This window comes from Nuphar pumila, chromosome 7 (assembly GCF_984573655.1).
Source record: "Nuphar pumila chromosome 7, dmNupPumi1.hap1.1, whole genome shotgun sequence".
Lineage (NCBI taxonomy): Eukaryota > Viridiplantae > Streptophyta > Magnoliopsida > Nymphaeales > Nymphaeaceae > Nuphar > Nuphar pumila.
The window spans coordinates 24,222,893-24,241,787 of NC_143255.1; the positions used below are offsets into that span (position 1 = coordinate 24,222,893).

Sequence of the window (18,895 nt, forward strand, 5' to 3'; positions counted from 1 at the left end):
GTCTAACCAATGATAAAATGTCAATTTTAAAACCCAGGGTTTGGAATTGATTTTGAGAAAGCTTTTAAAATTTGAATCTGGATTGAAAATTTCAAAACTGGAGTTCTGGACCTCGAGATGACATGTTGTGCAGTGGAATGATGTGGAATGCTATGCACTGATATGCAATGATATGCACTGATATGCAATGACATGCAATATTTTCAGGGAAATGCACTCTGAGCAAAAGATTTATAATTTCAAACCCCTGATATAGACAAGATTTTGAAAATTTGCCACTGAAGATGAATATTTGAGCTAGAATATAGAAGTATTGAGGATTGGAAATGAAAATTTGACCTCTGTGGGGTCCAAGCTTAGATGTCTATCCATTTGATTTCTAGAAGTCCCAGAGAACATGTCTCAATGATTGAGTGGAGGTGTTTGCGATTGTGAGTGAAAATTTGGGGTGTTTTCACAACCCGGCTATTACCTATCAACTAAAAGCTTGATCCAAACCCAACCCATGACGGGAAGGGTCGGCTTGGCCCATCGGGCCGCCCGACCAGTTGTCCGCCCTTACTTACCTACAAAGATGACTAGGGTTGTTATCAATGCAAAATCCAACGTAAGTCCTCGAACAACCCAATCCAGGTCTCTCTGACCCAAAATTAATCGTAATACAACTATAATTGGATCTGACTGAACCCATTCAACTATATCACAAACAAAAGATCTTTAAAATCAAGAGACATTCATTTGCTTCTTTACGAAATGTATTGTGAAAATTAAAGAGTTTGTGTGAATTTTCATCTCTATGGGTGTTTTGAAAAATGGGTCTAGGCCAGGTCAAACATTTTAGAGATCAGTTAACATGTAGTAGGGCCAAAAACAGGTGTATTTAGACCCATGTTCATATATATTCACCTAAGATGTGGTAGAAATTGGTGCAGCTCTTGCAGCTCATCTACATATAGGTCAACCTCAACCAAGTCCATGCCTTACACGAGCAATCCGATCAGCATGTGACTCAGTCTGGTTCCAGTCAGGTCTTAAACTTTGACCAAACCCAACCAAATTTAATTTGGGTTCGGGTATGAATGAAAATTGTAGATCCATATAAGTTAATGGGTTTGGGCATATATCGAGTAGCATAGAATCAGGTTGGGTCTTCAATAGACCCATTCTTTAATCTGGTGTAAGATTAAATGGACCGACTCAACCCATTTTGATTCAGGTCAAGGTTCGGGTTTGGGTATAGATGAAAAAAGTCAGATGGGCTAAGGTGTTAGGATGTGATCAGTTCAGGTCATAATGGCTTGGGATCTCATCTCTGGTTGGTATTCTAGATCCTCATTTTTCATCCTATTTTTTTACTGGATTATTCATGATTGTCATGTATATTTTGGATTTGGTTTCAACCCTACCTCATCAGATATTATTCAAATATGGGCTTGGATTTGGATCCCTTTCAAAGGAAAGTAGCATAAGGTGTCAAATAGTCACTCACCAACATTTTAAGAATGTGGTTCCCTTCTTCTATCTAAATGGGGGTGATGATTCACCTTCGGTTAGTGTACATAACATGTCTTATGGTCTTATTATACTTCTAATAATTTTTTTCTTTCGCTATAAGAAAAATGCGGATTAGCGACATACGCTATCCATGGCTAATCCATCAATAAATGTGTTTAGCGATGGATTAGAGATAGATAGTGTCTGTCGCATATCCTTGGTTGGTAATTAGCGACAAAACTGATCTGTCGCTAATTTATGATGGATTTGCGATGAACATAATCCATCATGAGTCCGTCGCTAAATAAGCACGAAATTGGTTTTGCAAGGGATACATATCCATCGCTAATCTGTCGCTATTTTAGTGACAGATTATATTACGTTGCAAAACCAAATATTAGCGACGGATATTATCCATTGCTAATCCATTGCAAAATTTTAAAAAATTGTTTGAAATATTTCAGATCCATATAGTACTTTGGTACTAAAGAAATGAAAAAGAAACTTACCTATGAGTTTGAGTGCAGAGGCAAAGAAGTTGAAGCAAGTTCTAGAACTCCAAGATGAATCATTTGCTGCCTGAGTAATTGTTGACGCTCAATGTCAACCTTACCAACTGTGGATGGAGATGTAACCAATTGCAATACAGAATAACCAACGGGTAGCTCAATGTTCTTCATTGTTGCATGGCAAGGTCACTTAAAATGAGCGATAACTTCATACTAAGAGGTGGCACAATTGTTTTGCCTCTTGGATGGGGTGACTAAAATGCTTAACCAATGTACATGAAGCAATGAATGCAGATTTAAGTATAATTTAGTTTGAGTCCTTCATCCAGACTCCATTAAATTGTTAAACAACTGGCTTTGATTTTTATCTATCTTAACTCTAAAATGATTGAGACACATTAGCTGACTAATCTCATGTGCTTACTTGGTTGATTTAATTCACCAAATCCATGGTTGAGGCCCACGATTTTCTACACATCAAAGTCTATATGGTCAGTACTAAATCTTGATACCTCTGTAAATCAAATGAAAGTGTAACTCAAAATAGATGGATTGGGTTCCTTGAGATTTTCATAGCAGGTTTAATTCAAAATCATCATTGATCAATACATGTTCAAAGACACCGGAGGATTTACCCTGTTGAAGCTCTGCTTTTGCATTTCTAAGACGCTTCTGGATTTGTTCCTCTGTTTCAGTTCCTCTGTTTATAATCAGCACAATTGCATTCAGCTTGACGAAGATAAATAATTGGACTAAGCTTAGAGGTTTAGATATTCAAAACTACCTTTCACGAAGACACTTCTCAAGCTCTTCAAAGCTTGGCGGGTAGATAAAGACAAATATTGCTTCAAGGGAACTCATCTTAACAGATTTTGCTCCTTGAACATTGATGTCAACAATGCACATCTACAACATGACCAAACATGCCCAGTGTAAACTGAAACTTCATGGTTTAAAGGAGAGGGATTGCTCACAAAGGAACAACTTGTATGCATACCTTTCCAGCATCTGCTACTGCCTCCACGACAATAATACTTGTACCATAGAGATTCTCATGCACAGAAGTTGATTCAAGAAACTTCCCTTTTATATCATTCTCCATCTTATCACGCTCTATGAAGTGATAAAGAATTCAGAGGCCAACAAACAGTACCTGAATATGCTTGTAGAGAGGTATGCCCTTTGCCCCTGCACCATCTCTGCATATGCTGAGTGACACTCCAAGAATAGCATTAGCCCCTAGCTTTGATTTATTGGGAGTTCCATCAAGCTCTAACATGATGGAATTAACATCAGCCTGGTTCCTGGATCAAGAAGTGAAAACTAAAAAGTCAGATTTTCATACAATAAATAGAGCAAATGAAAGTAAGCATGTCCAAACCACTGATGCATAGAATAGTAGCAATTATGTCAATTAGAAGGCCTGGATAACATAAAATTAATGCACTGATGTATAACTCACAAGGCATGCTTCGACAAGTGACGCCTGGTCGAGCATGTCGGGCTCACTGAACCGCCTCCAGATTTGTGCCTCTCTCGAAGAAGAAAATGTGTTGGGCGTCACAACTCCGTCGTTGTCTTCGAGCAAAGCCCTTGGTGGAGGATGGGCTTCCAGGAAGGCATTCCCCATCGCAAGGGAGGAGGCGGCTACAGAGCTTTTGTCGCTGCCGCCGGCATCGACCTTTCCTGGGGTGAGTGTCCATCTGGGCCACCCCTTCCTCTGAGGGGCGAGCATCCTCCCGAGGCCGCCCTCTTCCCCGTCGGGCTAATTTGGTTAATCTAAGAGAGTGGGTTGCTTAGTGAATGATGACAATGATAAGGTTTGGCTCCTGGGGTGGTAGGGTTTCACCGACGGTGGTAGCGTCCAGCGACAACATACAGTGGTAGGGTGTGACGGCTCTCCAGGTGGTCGAGAGCAGGGGCAAGGGCTCGGCTGAGAGAGTGGAGAGGTCGACGATGGAGATGGCCGGAGAAAGAAAGGGCAGACGATGGGGGCAAGGGTTTCGTTAAGAGAGAGGAGGCTGGTGACGATGGTGGTCGGAGAGAGTGGGCCAACAATGGTGGTGGCCGAAGAGAGGGCCGATGATGGGTTCAAGGGCTCAGCTAAGAGAAAGGGAGATAGAGAGAGGGAGAGAGGGGGGGCAAGGGCTCGACTGAGAGAGAGGAGAGGTCGACAATGGAGATGGTCGGAGAAAGAGAGGGCAGACGATGGGGGGCAAGGGTTCCCTTTGAGAGCAAGAGAGAGATATGGTGGGTACATGGGCTAGTTTAAATAAAAAATTAGCGACAGAAAAAATCTGTTTCAAAATCCGTCACTAATTAGTGACAGAAAATTTTTGCCGTTCATTCATTGCGAATTTGTGACATAGTTTGAGACAGAAAAATTCTATCGCTAATTAGCTACAAATTTTACGACAAAAAAAAATTGATCACTAATTCCATCGCAAATTCTAATTTTAGAGACAACTAGTTTTCTCTAGCTAATCCGTTGTAAATTTGCGACGAAAAAAAAGCTGTCGCTAATTAATGTTTTTCTTGTAGTGTTTCACTATAAGGATGATGGTCAATAGCAGCAACTATTTTCTAGCAAAAAAAATCTTGCTGCTTTTAATAAAGCAATAACAGCAAGATTTTTGTTCTTGCATTTCTTAATAATATAAAAATTAAAAAATTTAACTAATTTCATAATAACTTGGTAACTATTACTATTTACTTAATTAATTACAATTTAACTAATTACATAATAACTTGGTAACTATTACTATTTACTTAATTAATTACATTAATTTTATGAAAATTAAAAAGATAATTAGTTGGGTACATGGGAACTTGTTAATTATTACTATTTACCTAATTAATTGCACTAATATTATAATAAATAAATAATTAATTTTATTAAAAAAATAACTGAGAAATGTGTTTGGTCCAGGCCGGCCCGCTTTACATTGGCCCATTGGGCCAATAGGCTGGGTCATGGGCAGCTCTTCAGACCCAAGCCTGTTAAAAACCCGGCCTGTTAGTAAATGAGTTGGGCCATCTCCGGGTTAGGCTGCACTGAAAACCCAGAAGTCCGATCTCTAAATGAGCCTGGGCCGGGCCAGCCCGATGTCCACCCCTAGTAAGGGTCGTAGCATTAGAACGGATGGTTAGGAATTGGTTTCACACATGCACGTGCACGCACACACCATACATGCAGTTGACCTGAAAAATTAAAAGTGCAAGTTGTTTTGGCTTAATCTGATAATGTAGATATGTTTAACATGACCAAATTGACAAAAATCGACATTGGATTCTGTTCTTACAATAAATATATATATATATATATATATATATATATATATATATATATATATATATATATATATATTTATTTTTTTTAGATCATAAAATTTTAGTGAGATGTAAGTTGCAGATTTTTTAAAAAGTGGGTTTATGCATTAGAGAGAGAGAGAGAGAGATTTATGGCAATATAATCCGGATCGTCCAACTGTGGAAAATTGGATGGTCTATGTGGACCATCAACTTATCCACAGTTGGATGATCCAGATTTTATTGCCATAAAACTCTCTCGCTCTCTAAAGGAGTGTAGGGGATAGCTGCCAACCGCTTATCGGCGTATGCCCCAGTGGACTGTAGCAAACCTGTTTGCTAAATCACATCCTATGTACTTTTATATTGCATCTATATGAGTTCTCCATACTATTTATATGATTAACTTTAACCCGAATGGATTCTATAAAATTATTATTTTTAGTTGGGATTGCAACTTTCAACTAGGGGTGCAACTAGTGAAAAGATCAGGTGCAATATGATTGCACAAATACTTGTACATTAAGCACTTGATCACCCTTCATCTTGGGAAAAGGGCCAGGCAGTTGTGGGGCCCAAGGCCTGATGAAGTGCAATCAGGTACTTAATGCACAAATATTTGTGCAATCATATTGCACCCAATCCGGACTCATGTAACTAAGTCGTGCATACATATCCGAATCTGATAATCCAAATCGATTATACACAACCCGACCCAATTTTAGTAAATTCATGAGTTCGATCGAATTCAAAATGTAGACCCATAAAAAAATGGGTTACATCTTGGGTATTGTAAATAGAGGCGGATCCACAAATCCAAGTTAGGGTGCACACACACACACACACACACACATATATATATAGAAAAAGTGGTAGTTGCATAACCCTTAGGTGTGCAGCTACGAGTCAAACACTGCTAACGCTCAGCATCTTTTCCCTGCAAAAACGTTGTTCAACATCAAAATCACATAAAAGTGGGGATTTAGTGGGCGGGCGAAACTACCGCTAAAGCCCCAAGGGGATGCACGCTTTACTTTTAAAAAATCGCTTTAGCATTAGTTTTCACCATAGTTAAAGGTTTATTTTTTCGCTAGGACCTTTAATGGTGGTGAAAACTATCGCTAAAGAACTTTTTTCAATGATTTTAACACTAAACAACATTTTTACAGGAAAAAGATGTTGGGCGGCAGTGTTTCATTGGTGGTTGCGCTCCTATATATATATAGTAGCACCTAATCGTCGAACGTGTTGGGCATCTGGCGCATGTTGACTATGCCCAACATGCGTCCACCAATTTTTTTTTGCGATTTGGAGCCTTTGCAAATGTGTGAAAAAATATGTATATATATAGTATGGCATTCACAAGTTACCATGTGAATCTCTTTTAAGTAACTAATCGTCAAAGAAGTTTGCAAATGTAGGGATATTCACATATATATAGTACGATATTTATGAGCTACCATGTGAATCTCTTTTAAATAACTAACTGTTAAAGAGGTCTGCAGATGTGTGAAAAAATTCATATATATATATATATATATATATATATATATATATATATATATATATATATATATATATATATATATATATATATAGTTCAACATTTGCTAGTTGTCATGTGAATCTCATTTATGTAACTGAACGTTAAAGAGGTCTGCAAATGTGTGTGGACATTCACATATATATAGTACAACATTCGCGATCTACCATGTGAATCTCTTTTAAGTAACTGATCATTAAGAAGGTCTGCAAATATGTGAAAATATTCACACATATATAGTATAACATTTGCAAGCTATCATGTGAATGTCCTTTAAGTAAAGGATCATCAAGGAGGTTTCCAAATGTGTGAGAAAATTCACATATATATAATTTGAAATTCATGAGCTACCATTCAAATATCCTTTTAAGTAACAGATCATCAAGGAGGTCTACAAATGTATTGGCATAGTTACTTAAAAGAGATATGCATGGTAGTGCGTGAATGTCGTACTATATATATATATATATATATGTGAATCTCCACACATATTTGTGGACCTCCATGACAATTAGTTATCTAAAGGAGATTCGCATGGTAGCTCACAAATGTCATACTATATATATGCAAATTTCTCCACACATTTGTAAACCTCCTTGATGATCAATTACTTAAAGAAGATTCGCATGGCAGCTTGCGAATGTCATACTATATACATACACACACACACACACACACACACACACACACACACACACACATATATATATATATATATATATATATATATATATATATATATATATATATATATATATATATATATATGTAAATTTTTTCACACATTTGCAAACCTCCTTGACGATCATTTACTTAAATGAGACTCATATTATAGCTCATGAATGGTGTACTACATATATGTGAATTTCTTCACCTCCTTTACAATCATTACTTAAGGAGATTCACATGTTAGTGCGCAAACTTCAGAAAGTTCGTTAGTGTGAAAGGTAAAAATGTCCTAAAAAATTTAAGCATTTGCAAATTTGGAATTGAGGCGGATTTCCAAAAATAATGAGCATTTCAGGAAATGTGTCATTTGCTTGTACTATATGGTCAGTTTTCATTTTTATTTCAACTTGAAATGATTAATTGGATTTGAGATATAATTTTTAGAATTAGATTGGGTCCACAAATAACAGTCATACCGGACCCTCATTTGATTGGGTTATGTTTGGGTCTAACTTTAAGGCTTGTTTCAAAATGGGGTCTGATAAGATCCAACCTGCTTACATCCCTACTTCCTACATCTTAATTAATCCTCGATTTCGTACCTAGAGGTCAACATGGGGTAGGTTAACCGATCGGCTTTCAAGTGCCAGCTTGATTAAAGTCGAGCCTGGACTCACACATTACTTGTATTTCTGTTGTCTTTATTTTCTAAGAATTGTTAACGAGGATTAGTATTTGTTCTTTAATTCCTTTAACCAACATCTTATTTAAATGCACTCTTAAGATACCTAAACAAATACCAAACCCAGTTGGCCTAACCTTTTTTCAAGATTAAGAGCAGGTCAAGTTAGTAAACATAAGCTAAGATTTGGTTTAGTGGTCATAAGCTTGCACAAGCCTGGTCCTTTCAATAATGGGTTATAACTTGCCCAGCTCTTGCTCGAATTGCAATTTGAGCTTAAGTGCCTTGCTCAAAACATGCATATCCTAACTTACATCATCAAGCCTGCATTGGCTTGCCAATTGGAACCCCATTTGCTTTAAGTTATGTTATGTTTTAACTTTTTCGTGAATCATGAGCCAATCAAAAGCCGAACTTTATGGTGGCGGTCCTCCATGAAACACCCGATTCGGCAGCCACTACATCGATGGTGTGCAGTTGGATCCGTAGCATGAAGTGACAAAGAACTCCTCGTCCTTAGAGTGCTTCCAGCAGATGCCATCCTCTATTTGAGTTGCACACCAACATGCATCTCCATCAATTCCCGTAGTTGCATTTGTGCATTTTGAGTCAGGGTTGGCTCCAGGTTGAGATGCCAACCTTCTTTCCTACCAAAAGTCCTGTACAACTCCATTGGTCCCTCTGCTCACCCAGAAGAGATCCGGGTATTTCTACCCCCACTAAGGCTGGTAATTGAGTTAAATGAACTAAACTACATGGTGTTGGGCTTGGGCTCATGCTGGATATTTCATATTGGGTTCAACCTTGAGTGACCTGGTTTGACACAAGGCACCCTTTGTCACGGGCCTAGTTCTTCAGTAGGCCAGTGTGGCGCAACGATCATTCCTTACTGTCACAAGCCTTTTGATTGATTGTTTGCCGCTGCAGAAGCTTTGATAACTGAGAGTGCAAGAGAGTGACAGAATAGAGAGGGAGATAAATCGCAATCACTCAAAAGCAATCACAACGAGGGTGAACAAAAGAAAGCTCTTCGCATTTGCATTCATTCACAATTTTGCCTGAGGGCACTTTACAATTCAAACCTACAGGCTGACCCTTCAGGGTATTTATCAACCTAAACCAAAATGCAAGGGTGGCCTTGAGAAAGTTACAAGTGACTCGACACTTACATCAAGACCTAACCAAAGCAAAACAGACTCTGGACACAACTGTACAAAGTAGGTCGTAGGGGAACAGGCTCCCCCCTTCAAATCATGTGCCGCCCTTGGTGCCATCTGCTTCGTGGTATGCGTTGACTCCGGTCGGGTAGTGACTCTTTATCTAGAATGTTAGCAACCACGCCGGCTTCATTGTCTCCTCCCATTGCACTAGATACTTCTTCTCTTCGCCCAAGTAATTGACCTTATGGTGAAGGATCTTGTTGAGACGCTTCTCAGCTCGTTGTGCTATCGGGACCCTCAACAGAATAGGAGCGCGTTGTGGCAAGCTACATTTCGGATCCCCCTTGTCCGCATGGAACTGTTTAAGGTTGCACACGTGGAACACCGGGTGCACCTTGAAGTTTGAGGGCAGGTCCAGCTTGTACACTAGGTTGCTCACTTTCTTGGTTATAGTGAATGGTTCCTCGTACTTCCTGATCAGTCCACAGTACCTTCCACGGAAGATGCCTGTGTGATTCAGGTAGAGTTTCACCAATACTTGGTCCTCAACACAGAACCCAATAGGTCGGTGGTGCTTATCTGGTCACTTCTTCATCCTCTTAGCCGTCTTGTGCAGAAACACCTTTGCCAGCTTCATCTGCTTGTGCGGGCCTATTTCTTCAATAATCTATCACATAACTATTTTTTTAATAAGCCAGTGCAGCACGATGGTTCTGCCTTACCGTCGCAAGTCTTTCATTCGTTCACTTGCAACTAATTCATCATGAGCATATAATGCTTCACAAACTCGTGATGCACCAGACTGCCCAATCTGGCCAACCTAACAGCCAAAGGCCGCGTACCAACACTTTTTCATGTGCTGCCTAGCGGAAGCTGATCAAGTGCATCTCCAAATGTGTATTGTATATTGTTCATGCCACTTAGTGTATAGCTATCTTATACCAGTTATCACTTCTGAAAAGAGTCACAAAACCACCTAAGGTGATTCTTAGAGGAATTATCCCTAACCCACATGCACCCTGGTGCGTTCAACAGCTACGCATGGAAAACTCTTGCAAGCCGAGAAGTCCTTAAACAAATCTCCCAAAGGCAACATCCTCTAATCCACTGACATTGTTTAACCAAACAACGCTCCACATCTGTGCCGTCATACAATGATGCATTAACAACGATACCAGTGCCTACTATGTGTCATGCTACCATCGCACATCACCAATCAAGTAAACACATACCACGTGTTCCTATACTTGATGCATTTTCCACTCATTAGATCTCCACACTGCATGTGCCCCATTCTGAAGGCTCAATCCGAGATATTCTCTCCCACCAGAACCATTGTCGTCTTCGACAATGCCGGTGCAGATAAGAACACAATCTCAACTGATATGCCAGTTTCTCTTTGTACTTATTTTTGGTCTAGTTCTTTTCTTCACCTACTTAACTTGTGCAAATGCATTGCCAAACTGTTTTTTTTTATAAACTAGCATGAAGACTTGTGACTATGCAGTCTGTGTTTTATGGCGTTGGCTACCATATGCAGATGCATTGTCAACCTGTTCTTTTTTGTTATAAACCAGTATGCAGACTTGCACCTAAGTAGTCAGCCTATAAAATGCAGTCTGCATATGGCACTGGCTACCATATGCAGATGCATTGCCAAACTATTTTTTTATAAAACTAGTATGCAGACTTGCGCCTATGCAGTCTGCATATGCAGATGCATTACCAAACTTTTGTTCAGGCCATGGTCTAAAAACTCATGTGGGTTCAGACCATGGTCAACACACAACAACTAATGGACTAAAAATAATAATAACATGAGACACAAAACAATATTCAACATCACTAAAATGCCAAGAACTTAATACAACATGTTATTAGAACAAAATAAAGTAGGATACATGATTGCAAAATGATGTTTAAATATCAAAATCGTGACGCTTTGGTTATGGAAAACAAAGAAACACATCATGGTTGCCAAAAACATGCGCTTGGAGTAAAAAAAAATCCAGCATATTTGTAATAACCCATGGTTGACAAACAAACTGAAAAAAAATAAATCAACACACTTAGATTACAATGTCTTAAAATGAAATAAAATACAACAACATGCCTACAAAAGAGAACAAATGGCTGAGACAAGAATATTGACATGCTCTTGGTTAAGTAAATAAAAATGCAGGAGTCTCAACATAAAACACATCATGCCACCCACATCTCTAGATTAAAGTGGTATTTTAGACCTTCCATTGTCAAACAAAAGAAAAAAAATTCAAAGAGTTCTTTTTTCCTCTACCAACATAGTGTAGAGAGGAGTTCAAAGAACTCTCCTCCCTACACTAGAGTCGATGGAGATGTGACTTCAACAAACTTGTGAAGAGTCCTCACACCAAACGAGAACAACTTGTGAAGAGTTTAGAAGCTAGAGAAGAGGAGGGAGGAGACACCTCACAAAAAGTGAATTGTGTTTCCCACCTTTTTCTCAAAACATGATTTATAAGAAATGAAATGGGGGGGGGGGGGGGGGGGGGAATAGGTAAAGATGTAGGGTTGATGGAGGATTGAGATTGGTCAGCCTCCCGCCACCTCTCTCCCTTTACAAGCATGTCTTCCATGCTTTCACTAGAATAGCAAAAAACAAAAAAGTAGAGGTGAAACTCCTCTTTTTGAAAAGCTCTATTTTGATCTTTCCTCAAAAGAGAGCCCATATGGGTCACACGACCTTTCCTCTTAGGCTTTCAAACCCTACGAGGAGATGGGGTGAAGTGGGCCCACTCCCTCCTAAAAAAAGTTTGAATTCTCCTTTGTTCCCCTTTTGGATTTTTCAACCAGTTGAGTCCAAACCAAACCGATGTGGGTCTAAATCCACAAGAATATTCATTTTTTTTGGAATCTGTTAATCATCTGCATCTTAGGTCTCATTTAAAAAATAATTATATTTATAAGTCAAAATTTAAAAATTCACTTAATACTTTAAGTATAATTTACATTATTTGCTTGTTAATTAGCAACCTGTCACTAATTAATTACAATTAGTGAATAAATGCTCAATGTCTAATAATTATATACTAATAAATCCTAATTAGCGAACATCACCAATATTGACGGTTAGACATCAATTTAATTTGCCACACAAGAGAATAATTAAATTTTTTATTTATTTCATACTTAGCTAAAATTTTCTACTAACTATGGTTTTATTAACTAGCATAGTTACTTATGATTTTTCAAGGTAATTAGCCACCCAATTAATTTACTTAATCAAATAAATTAATAGCTTAATTTAATTACTGACTAATCAACTTTCTTAATTTATTTATCAGTTAGCCTCTAATTGTGTTTGTATCAAAGTTAAGCTGAAAACACTAGCTTAAGACAATCACTCACACAGGCCAATAACGCAGGGAATAGAAATTTTTGTATTGTTTACAAAAATTCTCATTAAAATTCCTGAAATTTTGTGCTTGGCTCAAAAGTGTTCAGATTGGTGGAGGTTCTACTGGCAAGGGGGCAGTTGTATCAGGGGCCTCATGTAACCTGTGTAGCAAAAGTAAATCAAGGAAAAATTACAGATTTACGTGGTTCAGTCATGAAGACCTACATCCACGGAAACACCTCACAATTTCATATATTTTCTGTCTCTCCTTGGTACAATATACATCATATTTATAGCCTGTTGCACAGGCTCGTGGGATAAGTCCCAGCCAAGAGGATAAGAAGAAAAGAAAGGAAACCACCATAACGGTTCAACAGGTTTCCTAAACAAACTCAGAAGATAAAGGAAGCAGGAGGTGGCACGATCTTATCCTTATCTTCAACACTCCCCCTCAAGTGGGGTGTAAATATTTGTGCATCCCCACTTGCTGAGTGCTTTGTGATGTTGATCTCGTGTCAACCCTTTGGTGAGACCGTCTGCAAGTTGTTCTGTGCTCTTGGTATAGGGAGTAGAGATTTCTCCTTTTTGAACTTTTTCTCTAACATAGTGACAATCAATTTCTATATGCTTGGTTCTTTCATGAAATACAGAATTTGTAGCGATATGAATGGCTGCCTGATTGTCACAGTGTAGAGGAATTGGAAAATTAATTTGGAGTCCCATCTCAGTCATAAGAATTTTTACCCACATGATCTCACTTGCGGCAACAACCATTGCTCGATACTCAGCTTCAGCACTGGATCTAGAAACAATCCCTTGTTTCTTGCTTTTCCATGAAACCATATTTCCTCCAACAAATATACAGTAACCTGTAGTAGACCTTCTGTCTGGACTTCCGGCCCAGTCAGCGTCAGTGTATCCTTGAATGAAATTGTTTCCATTTCTCTTAAACCATAATCCTTGACCTGGTGTTCGTTTTAAGTACTGTAATATCCGATTTGCAATCTTCCAGTGACACTCTTGTGGAGTATGCATATATTGACTTACAAGACTAACAACATAAGTTATGTCAGGCCTTGTAATGGTAAGATATATAAGCTTGCCTACTAACCTTTGATAACGTTCTTTATCAATAATAGGATCTTTAGGGGACATAGCAAGGTTTTTTCCGGCTTCAACAGGAGTTTCAACGAGTTTGCATCCTAGTTTACCTACATCTTTGAGTAAGTTCAAAGTGTATTTCCTCTGTGACAGAAAGAGACCTTTCCTAGAGTGAGCAACTTTAATTCCCAAAAAATAACGCAACTTACCCAAATCTTTTATATCAAAGGCATCGTGAAGAAGAGCTTTGGTGTATAAGATGCTTTTATCATTCATCCCTGTCACAATGATATCATCTACATATACCAACACAAGAGTTAGGTTGCCATCTTCCTTTTTGATGAATAAAGAGTTATCAGCATTGCACCTAACAAAATTATTCTGTTCTAGAGTCCTGCTGAGGTAGTAGTGCCAAGCTCTGGGAGACTGCTTTAGACCATATATGGCCTTCTATAAATGACATACCAGGTTGTTATTTCCTTCCTTAAGATGTCCAGGAGGGAGTTTCATATATACTTCTTCCTTTAATTCCCCCTGCAAAAAAGCGTTTTTAACATCTAACTGATATAATGGCCAATTATAGTTGCAAGCAATAGAGAGAATAATTCTAACAGTATTCATCTTAGCAACTGGAGCAAATGTTTCTTCATAATCAATACCCTCCGTTTGAGTGTACCCTTTTGCAACTAGCCTGGCCTTGTGCCTCTCAATTGTACCATTACTTTTGTATTTTACTTTATACACCCATTTGCATCCAACAGCCTTTTTTCCTGATGGCAACTTAACAATATTCCAAGTCTTGTTTTTGTGAAGGGCATCTAACTCTTCGTTCATGGCTTGCACCCATACAGTTTGCTTTCTTGCTTCTTCATAGCTAGTAGGTTCTTGACAAGTCTCTAGGTTGTTGATATAAGCACTGTAAGACTTGGTAATATTCTTGTATCCAATATAATTTTCAATTGGATATGTGATCGAGGAATAAGAGACATAATCATTCAGCCGAGGTGGCGGATGAGTAATTCGTTCCGATCTTCTCAAAATCGGTTGAACTTCTTCAACAACTTCAGCTTGATTCATGGAAATATCACCTTCATCATCCCCTTGAGACAAAGAAGAAGTATTGGATTGCTCTTGGTTTTCTTTTACATAAAAGAACTCATCATAAGTGTCAATGTTTGGTAAGGCAGTCTCCCCCTGAGATGTAACGTCCCTGGGTTTTTGAGGGAAATATGACGTTTTTTCATCAAAGGATACATCTCTTGATATATAAAGACGCCTCTCTTCTGTATTGTAACACTTATATCCCTTTTGAGAGGTAGAATAACCCAAGAAAATACACCTGGAAGCTCTACTACTAAGTTTATCAATATTTTGTTTTTGCTTGGCCACATAGACGACACACCCAAAGGTACGTATGTGATTTATATTCAACTTTCTCCCTTTAAGAATTTCAATAGGGGCACGTTTTTGAAGACGTTGACTAGGAAGCCTATTTATAATATAACACGCATTCATAACAGCATCGCTCCAAAAAATTTTGGGAACATTCATTTGAAGAAGAAGAGCCCGAGTTACCTCAAGAAGATGCCTATTTTTCCTTTCAGCAACTCCATTTTGCTGAGGAGTCCCAACACAAGTGAACTGGTGATCAATGCCCTTTTTCTTTTCAAATGTCTCAAACAAGGCATTTTTAAATTCAGATCCATTGTCAGATCTGAGAGACTTGATTTGTATCACATATTGTGTTTCCACCATAGTGTAAAAGGTTTTGAATTTTTCGATTACCTCATCCTTAGATTTAAGCATATATAGCCATGTCACTTTAGAAAAATCATCAATAAAGCTTAAATAATATCTAAAGCCAGAATAAGATATAATTGGGGCAGGTCCCCATACATCAGATTGAACCAAGTCAAACAAATGTTCAGCATTATTTTCAGACTGAGGAAACGGGGGTCTACTCATTTTTGCATACCGACATACATCACATTGTTGACAATCATAATAAAAAGCAGGAAATAAAGTTTTTAAAGTCTGATTTGAGGGATGACCTAAACGTCTGTGCCACAAGGAACATTCTTCTCTATTGGTAAGCATAGCCCATGTCTTTTGTTCAAAGTATATAAACCATTCGCAAGTTTTCCTTCACCAATCTTCCTCTTCGATATCCGGTCCTGAAATACCACGTTATACGGTGAGAAAATGACATCACAATCCAACTCTTGAGTAATCCGGAAGACAGATAAAAGATTGGCTGATAACTTAGGAACAACAAGCACATCTAAATTTTTACTCTCATTTAGAAACGATAATTCACCTATTCCTGCAACTTTCACAGAAGAGCCGTCAGCAATAGTAACCTGATTTCTCTGATCTGCTTCTTTAACATTATGCAAGTTTGTCATGGAATTGCACATATTTTCAGATGCTCCAGAGTCAATAATCCATGTATTTGTATTTTTTTGATCAGTTAAGACAACAAAAGACTTACCGATTTGAGGATGACTAGAGGCCGATGCTACCATTGCTGTTTTCTCATGTTCTTTGCAGAGTTTTTGAAGCAGCTCTGTTAATGTTTGCAAAGTTGTGTCACTAGGATTTGTTGAAGCAACTTGAGCTGTAGTATTTTGTTGATCAGATTTCTGAACACCAGGTTTCCCATGAAGCTTCCAACATCTATCACGAGAATGACCATCCCTTTTGCAGTGAGTACAAGTAAGTTTTTTTTCCTTTGCCTTTGTAGCTGGTATTGATACGATCATCATATTTAGAGAAAGAAGCAGTAAATGCTGCCTTATTACTGGATTCTTTGTGATTATCATCAACCTGGATAGTATCTCTATTCATGACGCACTTACGGGATTCTTCTCTCATAATATTAGAGCACACACTGTTAACTGATGGAATGTCAGCAACCATAAGGATCTGACTGCGTAGGTGTTCAAATTCTTTTTTGAAGATATATATATATATATATATTTAAGAAAACCACTCCAACAAGGCATTCACCACCTTACGAAATGTAAGGATAACTATCAAGCCAAATCTATAAATACCCACTAGCAATGGCTTGCTATAACCGTAAGTGAACGTCTTCAAAGAGAGAAATGGCAGACATTTGCGAAGGTATGGCTTGATTACCATATATTATTCATGTCACATATATAGGTGTATTGCATCAGAACGAAAAGGTTTGTTCTGTAAATTGTAAGTTACTCATGTCATGTAGGTGAGTCTTCATTTTGTTCTTCGTTCATTTTCCAGCTGTATCTAAACCACCCCACTGCTTGGGCAAATGCTTTGCTAACTACTTGCCCTGGCCCGGCCCCTGACCCTGACCCTGACCCAAGCCATGTATGGAAAAGAACACCCTATATGGTATCATAGAATCAAGAATTGCATTAGTAATAGAGCAAAACATTTTATTACCCTTCTTTGTTTAGAAAAAACATGAAAAGAATTGATGAGTAATCAATTCCTAGAAGACGTAATACAAGGAGCCCTCTATATCAAACATCTATCCTAGATCTTGATTGGGTCATTTCAGCAAGTCGGGGTCTTTGTGGGGCAGATTTGGACTGCCCCAATTTCAGTGCAGTTGTATGGCTTTACAGTAACTAGCAATTGTATTATTTCATTGTTTTTGCTGCTTTTCTGCTGGACCATGTGATGCTAATGCGAGGGAGATGAAACAATTCAGGTGCAGGTAAGAGCTCTTGGCCAGAATTGGTAGGTGCGTATGGGCAAATTGCAGCAACCACCATTGAGAGGGAGAACCCTAATGTGAAGGCCTTTATTGTTAAAGAAGGCTCAAGTGTAATTCTTAATATTGACTGCAAAAGGGTATGGGTTTGGGTTAGCAAGAGGGATGGGACAGTTTTTGAGGTCCCCAGTATAGGGTAAACGGGACGTTTCTATGTAATAACATGCCGACGGTAACTGAATAAATTGGATTGCTATACAATGTCATGGTTGTGTTACAACAACCTTGTAAGTGCCAATAAATTGCAATAAATTAAAATTATTTTGGAAATTTGTTTCTCTAAAATCATGTACTGGATTCATAATACAAACTTGTTTCACTATTGGTCCAGCTCTTTAGATATTGATTTCTGAACCGAACCTTCCCTTTGATGGTACTCTCTCTCTCTCTCTCTCTCTTGAGCGAAGGAAAAAATTTAATAAAATGATAATAAGATCATAAGATAGAAGAAGGGAAACCACATTCCTAAAATGCTGGTGAGTGAATAGGTTTTCCACACCTTCATCCAAGCTAAGCTACTTTCCCTTTGAAGGGATCCAAATCCAAGTCCAGATTCGAATAATATCCAATGAGGTAAGGATGAAACAAAATTCAAAATATACATGACAATCATGAATACAGTACAAAAAATGAGGATCTGGAATACCGACCAGAGCTGAATCCCGAACCTGTTATGACCAGAACTGATTACATCAGGTTTATTGAAGACCCAACCTGATTATACGGTACTCGATACATACCCAATCCCGTTAACTTATATGATCTACAATTTCCAGGCATACCTGAACCCAAATTAGTTTGGGTTGGGTTTGGTCAAAGTTTTATGCGCCTGACCTGAACCAGACCGAGTGACAGGCTGATCAGATTGCACAAGCAAGGCTCTAAAATGCTTGACCTGGCCCTACTAGAGGTTAACTGGCCTCTAAAAGTGCTTGACCTGGCCCAGACTCATTTTTCAAAACACCCATAGAGACTTAAATTCACACAAATTCTTTAATTTTCACAGTACATTTGGTAATGAAGCAAATGAATGTCTCTTGATTTTGAAGATCTCTTGATCATGATATAGTTTAATGGGTTCAGTCAGATCCAGGTATAGTTGTATTATGAATAATTTTGGGTCAGACTCAGACATGGACTGGGTCGTTCAAGGCCTTCTGCTAGCCGTCTTTGTAGGTAAGGCCCGTAACATTAGAATGGACTGTTAGGAATCGGTTTCACACGCGTTTGACCGGAAAAATTTAAAAGTGCAAGTTGTTTTGGCTTAATCTGATAAGTAGATATGAGAT

At 38.3% G+C, this 18,895-nt stretch overlaps 1 long non-coding RNA gene across 1 annotated transcript; it reads left to right on the forward strand.

The window, feature by feature from the left end:
• Positions 1-16,833: 16,833 nt before the first annotated feature.
• LOC149831554 (uncharacterized) lies at positions 16,834-17,876 on the forward strand. The gene is made up of 2 exons (XR_016433031.1): positions 16,834-16,969; positions 17,544-17,876. It is a non-coding gene; the product is annotated as an uncharacterized LOC149831554 (long non-coding RNA).
• The last annotated feature ends 1,019 nt before the right edge of the window (positions 17,877-18,895 follow it).